The 8,290-nt window shown below is 48.6% G+C and overlaps 1 pseudogene; it reads right to left on the bottom strand.

Moving 5' to 3' along the window:
- Positions 1-722: 722 nt before the first annotated feature.
- Positions 723-7,764, bottom strand: LOC139360783 (tight junction-associated protein 1 pseudogene; annotated as a pseudogene).
- Positions 7,765-8,290: the final 526 nt, after the last annotated feature.

Below are 8,290 nucleotides of genomic sequence, written 5' to 3'. Positions count from 1 at the left end.
AAAAAAGTGCTGGATCCCACTCCACTTTCCAATTCAGTAGATAGGTGTGGAGTCAGAATCTGCATTTCTAACAAGTTCCCAGGTGACACTGAGGCTGATGTTCTGAGAAGCATATTTTTGAGAACCCCTGCCCTAGTTCTTCCCCCCAGTTGCCCTTTAAATTATCCCCCTGCTTGAGAATGTGGTTACACCGACCTTAGCCTGGAGCGTTGATGCTATCAACGCTCACAAAGGAGAAAGCAAGAAGCTCCCTTTTAAGCAAGGAGACTTCCCAGAGACTTAATTAAAGTTTGGGAAAGTATCCCAGGAGGTGGGGGTGGGAGGGGGTCAATAAAATTGATCCAAATAAATTCCTTGCACATACAAAATAAAACTCACATGCACAAAAAGAAATTTGATCAATAAATTAGTAAATTCAGAGTGAGGAGGGAGTAATTAACAGGCCCATTTAAAGTGCGGAATACATTAAATACAGAATGAGTGACTCCACCGGGACCACTGAAGCAGGAAACACCGATGCGTTTGAGAGGCCTGGAAGATTAGAAACATATTTCAACAAGGAGAAAAGAGGAGAGAGAATGGAGAGCCCAGAATGATGAAGATGCTGGGTGGGGGTGGGGGTGGGGGCGGAGGCGGAGGAGGGATATGTATCAGAGCCTTGGGAACCTTGGATTTTGAAATCCTACAAAGTTTAACAAAATTGCAGCTTTGCTCTGGTGTATCTCCCCGGCATAGGAAACTTTTAAGTAACCTGCTGCAAGAGCTATTCAAGCCACACCTGGTCCCGAGCAGTTACTATGTCGAGTCTCTTTATATTGGAGTAAACGAAAGGTTTAATCCCAATTGGAGCACAGCAAAACCTTATTGATTGAGAACAATCCCAGGGTTATCTTGGACACCTTGCCAATCTACAAGATCCCCTGCCAGAAAAGCTGAGGCAAAGCGGACTCCACTACCAGTTTAAGCCAGAGTGGAGGACCACATAGCCCATGGTTGAGGGAAGTAAAGTTCTGAGGCAATTCACTATTGAAGGCAAATAAATAGCTGTCCTATATAGACACTCACATACTAAACATTTTCCCCAAAAGGTGGGACATGAAGGAAACCAAATGTATGACTCATGGCAGAGCCATAATTGTATAAATTGCTAAGATAATCCAAGTTACACCTAACTTTTAGGCTCTCAATAAATGTTAGATAGCTTGCTTTGAGCTTGATTTCAGGGTCCAGTTCCCCATTTCACCCCCAAAGGAGTCCTGTTGGCAACTTGGCAATGGAAAACTAAATTGGATCAGCAGTGAACACGAATCATTGTAATAATTCCCTTATATGTGGCGGAGAACAACATCTTGGCCAATAACTGCATCAACAAGAAGCAGAACTCTTCTCTGCCTCTGTCATACCCCCTGAGACTTACATGAAATTTAAGTACTAGTTTATCATATAATGATGTTCAGTCTAGTTCCACGCATTTCACTCCGGATTTGTGAAGGGCTGGGAGGTGATTTTCGCTTTCAATGGAGACGTGGTCCCCTGAGACCATTAAGAAGACTCTTTCCAAGCCTGGGAAACATAACTCTGGTATTGAGGGAGGAGCCCACAGTGCAATTCAGAAGACATTAAAGCAGGTGTCTTCAAATATCTCTGAGCCTCATTTTCCTCACAGGTATATTAGGACCCAGCTTAGCCTTAGTGAAGCAGGTGAGAGGTTGCTATGTTTAAAGCTGCTTCCTCTGTTTTTTAATTTCCCTCTGCCATTTTCAATCAGGACTTCCTCATTAGCCGGATGGGAAAGTTTGCAGAGCCAAACCTGCAGCAGATTCCCTCAGGCGATGTTTTAGTTCTAGTGCTTCCCCAGGCTTTAGGCATAAAAGCGCCTCCCAGGGTGAGGTGACTTGCCACACATTTGGCTGACACCTGCCTATGAAGAGAGACGTCTGAAACCACTTTCCCAGAGCAGCCCTGAAGCAGTCAAGTCAGTGAAGTCTTTAGCAGGCTTTCTTCCTAGTCAGACACAGATCCCGATGCACAGCCCGAGGATGAATTCTTAGTCTAGTAAGCACTTCCAACCTGCTGGTCAAGCCTTTGCTGTCACCACGTGTGGCTTACATACCTCTCAAAATGTGAGGTCAGTTAAAAGGCATAAAGCTGCAAAGTCCCAGACTCTAAGAGGGAGCAGGCCATGCAGTCTAAACTCCGTTTGGACTGCAGCATCCCAGATAAAGAGGCATCCCACCTTGGAATGTTATGCCCAGACCGTTTATTCCCCGAAGAAGACCACCAGAGTCCAGAGTCAAAGCTAAGCAGCAAGGATCTTTATTACAGGTTCGAACCTGGAACTCTCCCTCGCTCGTGAAACGAGACGGGCAGGAGAGCTCCCCCACTGAGCTCCGAGCAGTGTTATATAGTCTAAGAAAAGTGGGCATAGAGTTATTATACAAATCAGATATATGATTGGCTAGTGTTTGAACAAGGCGATTTGGCTAACTATGATTGGTTCCCGCCATTTCTGATATTTTGGTTCAAACTTTGAGGCGGGAGAGCAGGTTTATGGCAGCAAGAGTTTATCTTACTTAAACACGTCTTGTGACCTTGCCTCAGAACTTACAAAATCTCTGGTATGTGCAAAACAAAATCTCTGGTACGTGTAGAAAACCAGGTACTCACAGAACTTACGAAATCTCTGGTATGTGCAAAGATTAGAGAGCAGAACAAGGGTGTAGCGGGTGGGGGGCGGGTACACATCTATCTTTGTGTCCTTTCAGGAACACCTCTACTGGGAGGAAGCTCAGCACCCCACGAGGCAGCCTCTTCCACTATTGAACAGATCTAATAATTAAAAGCCCATCCTTTTACCCAGTCTCCATCTGCCTCCCAATGTTTCCTGTGGAGCTACATGGAATATGTCTGCTGATCCTGCTACCTGATGTTGTTTCCATTGTGTACTGTGTCTTAGCAATTATACTAGATGGTTTGTGAGGGCATGGACCATGTCTCCTGCTTCTTATGCATCACTATAGTGCTGGTGACCAGCTCTAAAATTACTGGGTAGTGTTCTTAGTTGTGCTCAGTCTCTTCACTTGTAATCACTGTTTCTTCCCAACCCCACCCTGTCAAGCCTGAATTATATTGATTCTAACTTTACCCTTCAGCTCATACCAGGGCACTATCATCCAGGGGTAAAGTTCATGGGCATCCTTGAGAAATGCCCACAGTAATGAAAACAATCTGCTTGAACTCCACATGATTCTTCCAACATACATGTGCATGTGTGCACACACACACACCATCAGTCTTTGTACCTAGGTGAATGCAAACACAAATGAACTTTAAGGGCATCCTTGAAGGGGGAAACAAATATAAAATACAATATAGAGTCCGAGGAGGGTGACTGAAAAAGAGGAAGTGAGAGCATATTAGACTTCTTGCCTTAAGGTATTACCAGCACAACCGCAGCCAAGCATCTCTCTCCCGGAGCCATCTGTATCTGTGAGTCAGGTAGAAAGTGCAGAACCGTGGATCCCACCCATGGGAGGCAACCTCCGCCTCCCGGGTTCAAGCGATTCTACTGCCTCAGACTCCTGAGTAGCTGGGATGACAGGCATGCACCACCACGCCCGGCTAATTTTTTTAACCAGTAAAATAGTTTGATTTTAAAATAGTCATCAAAGTGAAAATTTCGGCTGGGCGTGGTGGCTCAGGCCTGTAATCCCAGCACTTTGAGAGGCCAAGGTGGGCGGATCACTAGGTCAGGAGATGGAGACCATCCTGCCTAACACGGTGAAACCCCGTCTCTACTAAAAAAAAAAAAAAATCAGCCAGGAGTGGTGGCGGGCGCCTGTAGTCCCAGCTACTCAGGAGGCTGAGGCAGGAGAATGACGTGAACCTGGGAGGCGGCAGAGCTTGCGGTGAGCCAAGACCGCGCCACTGCACTCCAACCTGGGCCAAAGAGCAAGACTCCATCTCAAGAAAAAAAAAAAAAAAAGTAAAATTTCCCAAAGCTGGGAGTAACAGTCTAGAGCCAGTGTTGGGAGGAGGGGCCAGGCCTCACTCAGAGCCCAGCTTGAGACCCCTGAACCCCACCCTCCCTTCCAGAGGGAGGGAGGAAACAGCTGAGGAGAGCCCTGAGTCGGTCCTCTCCCTCATCCCTGAGGCCAGCTGTGCTGGGCCCCTTGCGGCTAACAACTCAAGCAGAGGATTGGGGAGAAGGGAAACAGGTAGGAAACAGAAATTAGAGGTTAATAACTCCAACAACATCCACCCCCAAAAAAACAAAATAACAAACTTGACTATGAAAGGACGATGGAAGATGAATACTGATAAACTCTTCAGCTCCCCAGAACAGCCCAGTCTGGGCTGGGTTGAGCTGATTGGAGGAAAATCTTGAGACCCAACTGCATGTTACCTCTGGAGAATAAATATTCTAAGAAAAGGGGAAAACCATGAGGCAAGCCTCTGTGGTCAAAGTCAACGCAGCTGACAGGCCTGGTGCGGCCCACCTCCTGACCCCACTCACACAGGGAACAGCTGTGCAGGTCTGGATAGAGAAGAGGTCAAGGGCTTGGACTGGGGACCCTGAGCTGCCAAGGTGTGGGGCCTCCTTGCAGTTCCCAGGCAGCAATGGCAGGAAGGCCAGCAGAGGCCCTAGTAGAGCTGGTTGCCCTGCTCCTGAGCCTGGATCAGGCTGTCCTTGCATTGCAGGCAGTGAACCCCCATTCTTTTGGGGCTGCGCTGGGGGTAGCTGGAGCTGGGGAGTGGCCAGGTCCTGCCCTCAGCGTGGGAAGTGCCAGGACCCTCCTCTGCGACATTGTTAATGAGCAGCAGGCTCTGGCGCTCTTCCTCAGGGCTGATGGGCAGGTTCAGCTCTTCTTCCTCCTCCCTGGAAAAGCCAGTCAGGTTCCCTGGGAAGCAAAAGCCTACTCTCTTTGGTTCCGGGAGAAGGTGCCTGGACCACCTCATCTCTGTCAACAGGGCTATGGGCAAAATGGCGCTGCAGCTCAGGGAGGGCATCACATTCAAAGGCTGTACCCTGAGCCACAGCGGCAGGTGGCGGAGTATGGTCCACAAATGCCCACTGCCAGCTGGCCAGCAGGTCCTCTTCAGAGGTGACAGACCTGGCTGGGGCACAGAGTGTTGGGGGCACTGAGCTGGGCTGGTGGTTGGGTGAGGCCTAGGCTGAGGCAGGGGTGCTGGGCACTGGGCTGGGGTAGGCCCGCTCACTCCCCTCCTCCACCAGGCTCAGCGAAATGGCCTGGCGGGTAGCGTAAGTGCAGTTGGGCAGGGGGCTGTTGCAGGGGATCCAAACCTTATCCTTGGAGAACTCTATGACCCTGCAGCCAGGATACAGTGGGTGTGGTGGAGATGGGGTGGGGTAGGGGCTCAGCTTCTCAAAGGCTGGCAGGGGCAGCTCTTCCTCCGGGGAGCCCCCAGCAGTACCCAGAGAGTGGCACTCCCCATTGGGTTGGGTGGTGGGACTGCCAGGAGCTGGGGGACTGGCTGGATTACCTGGGGCACCCTCACTGATGTCCACATGCACAAAGACATCTTCAGCCACGGGGCGCCCAGCGCTGCTTGACTGGGCTGAATTCAGCAGTAGAGACTCCGGATTCTGTAACACTCGGGCAATGACCAAAGTAGGCACCACAGCCGCTGGGGCTAGGCTGGGAGCAGGACCCGGGCTGGTGGCCTCTTGACCACTGCATAGTAGCTCACCACATCCTGTAGCTCACAGGGCAGATGGGAGAACTCGTAGTTTTGGAAGTGGGACTTGTTGCACTTGAGGAGCTGCACAGCCAGGTTGCAGTCCCCCTAGTTCCGCTCGTTGAGCTCCTCCAGCTTGTTGATAGTGTTCTTGGCATCCAAGCAGCTTGTTGGTCAGTTCCACGATGTCCCAGTTCAGCGTCTGCCTATCCTTCTTGATCAGTGTGTGCAGCTTGTCCTCCAACTCCTGGTTGGTCTGCTGGGAAGCCATGTAGCTGTTCGACAGCCTGCAGAACTTATCCTTAAACTTGTCCAGCTCCTCGTGGCTCTGGCCCAGCTCCAGCTCCAGGCAGTCCTGCCCAATTTCCAGCTCACATTCCAGCACCTCAGTGCATCTCGTGGCCGAGGCCAGGCGCCGACGAAGCTCTTCATTATCCTGTTGCGAGAGCTTCATCCTTTCCAAGTCAGTCAGGGATTCCTCCTGCTCAAACCCGGATCCAGGAATTTCCAGTCGCAGCTCCCGATGCTCTGGTGGTGTCTTACGGTAGGGTTTCTTAGCAGGGGCTGCACTGGTCATTTTGGGAGGTGACACCTCCTCCACCTGCATCTGTTTGTCGGCAGCTCTTTCTGTTCCACTGTCCGGGAGTTAGCCCCCAGCTCTCCACATCCCACGGCCCCTCCACTTCCTTTAGCCAACAGCTCTTTCTACGTTGCCAGCTGCGTTCAGGCCGCCATCTTGCTGTGGGGCAGGCCAGGTAATGGCCAGGGCCGTGGGAATCCCCACGCACTTGGCGCCTCGCGTCATCGGGGGCGGGGCCCCTTTGTAATTGTTAAACATATGTATGTTTTGTCTCCTCCTGTAGACTGCAGTCTCATTAAAGGCAGGGACTGTGATGGTTATACTTCTGCATTTACTTCAAGGCCTGGTATAAAAAGGGGCACACAGCCAGGGCTTAATTCAATAAACGTTTGGTTTAGAAACATCTAGAACTGAAGACTAGCAGTAAGTCAGGTAGACAGCTTAACCTAAGATCCTTGCATTATTAAGAGTTTTTTGAAACACTAATTGCAAAGCATGCATCATCATAGTGTGATGGAACCCCCTTGGCAAAAGATGCCCAAATCCTCTCTTCTTGCAAACCCAAGACACACAACCTGTTGCTCACTATGCTGTTTTTCACACACAAAGTTCCATCTGGGCACATCCTGGTGGTCCCTTGTCAGTGTGGCCCCTGTGAGCTGTGTCTCCAGCAGTGGGGATGGGTTTGGCTGAGCCATCCACAATCCTATACTTGGGACACAATATTTGTGAATATTACAGATGAGGCTAGAAGCATAGCTTGGAGAGAAATGCCCACCTTCACAAGAAACCTTGCAAAGTTCTCTTGAAGAATCGCCTGGTTTCTAACGGCCTTCCTATAGCAAGAAGGAAATGAACACATTGTGTAAGAGAGTTTTTGTATATGACTGGCATGATGGTGTGACAAGTCCTGGTAAGACTTTCTTAAGCATTATGAGCATGTGTGTACAGAACATGGCTCCCAAGGACATGAAGTAGGTGGGATAGGCAACGATCTGTGTACTGCGAACATGCCTCGAGGACTTTTGTACATCCTCTACCTGGTCTGGTCTCTTCCTCCCACCCCTCATTACTAGGTCCTTCTCAGTCTTCAGGCCTCAGCCTAAATGTCACCATCTCCAAGAGATCTATAAGGAAAGCTCCCTTACCATTATTCCTCATTTCTACTTGCTTTCACAGCATTTCCCATAATTTGTGATTTTAAAGATATATTTATTAACTCATTTTGTCTGTATCACCATACTTAGAGTTTAATAAACTCCAGTGAAGACAAGGCCATCCATGCCTGTTTCACCCACCTACTATATCCCGCACAGGACTTGGCACAGTTAGTACTCCAAAAATTCTTGGAATAAAGTATTACAAGACCATGTGACAGAACGGAAAACACAAAGAATTTCAAGTCAGCTGAGCTGGGTTCCAGTTGCAGTGTGGTCATTTCCTAGCTGTGTGATGTCAGACAAATCACTTAACCTCTCTGAGCCTCATTTTTCTCATTCTTATCTGAATTAATATCACCTACCTCATAATGCTTCTGGAGGGGGAATAAAATAATTAATGAGAAAGTATTTGGTAGAGTCCTGAACAGACATGAATTATTTTGGTATTATGAAAGATGCCTGAAATAGTACCCCTGCTTTGTCTCTAGGATGTCCTAGAAGCACCTGAAAACTGTACCATCAGTCACATCTTTGGATTAATGCTATGGAAGACACACATTACATTGAAAACTATTGTGTACCTTTAATATGGGCATTTGACCTTATCATTCACCTGTTGTATTAGTCCAGTCTCACACTGCTATAAAGAAATATCCAAGTCTGGGTAATTTATAAAGGAAAGAGGTTTAATTGACTCAGTTCTGCATGGCTGGGGAGATCTCAGGAAACTTACAATCATGGCAGAAGGCAAAGGAGAAGCAGGCACCTTCTTCACAAAATAGCAGGAGAGAGATGGGAGAGTGCAGGAAAAAACTGCCTCTTTTAAAACCATCAGAGCTCGTGAGAATTC

This window comes from Macaca nemestrina, chromosome X (assembly GCF_043159975.1).
Source record: "Macaca nemestrina isolate mMacNem1 chromosome X, mMacNem.hap1, whole genome shotgun sequence".
NCBI lineage: Eukaryota > Metazoa > Chordata > Mammalia > Primates > Cercopithecidae > Macaca > Macaca nemestrina.
Note: the sequence above shows the minus strand (reverse complement) of the source record. Positions and strands in the feature narration are given on the sequence as shown.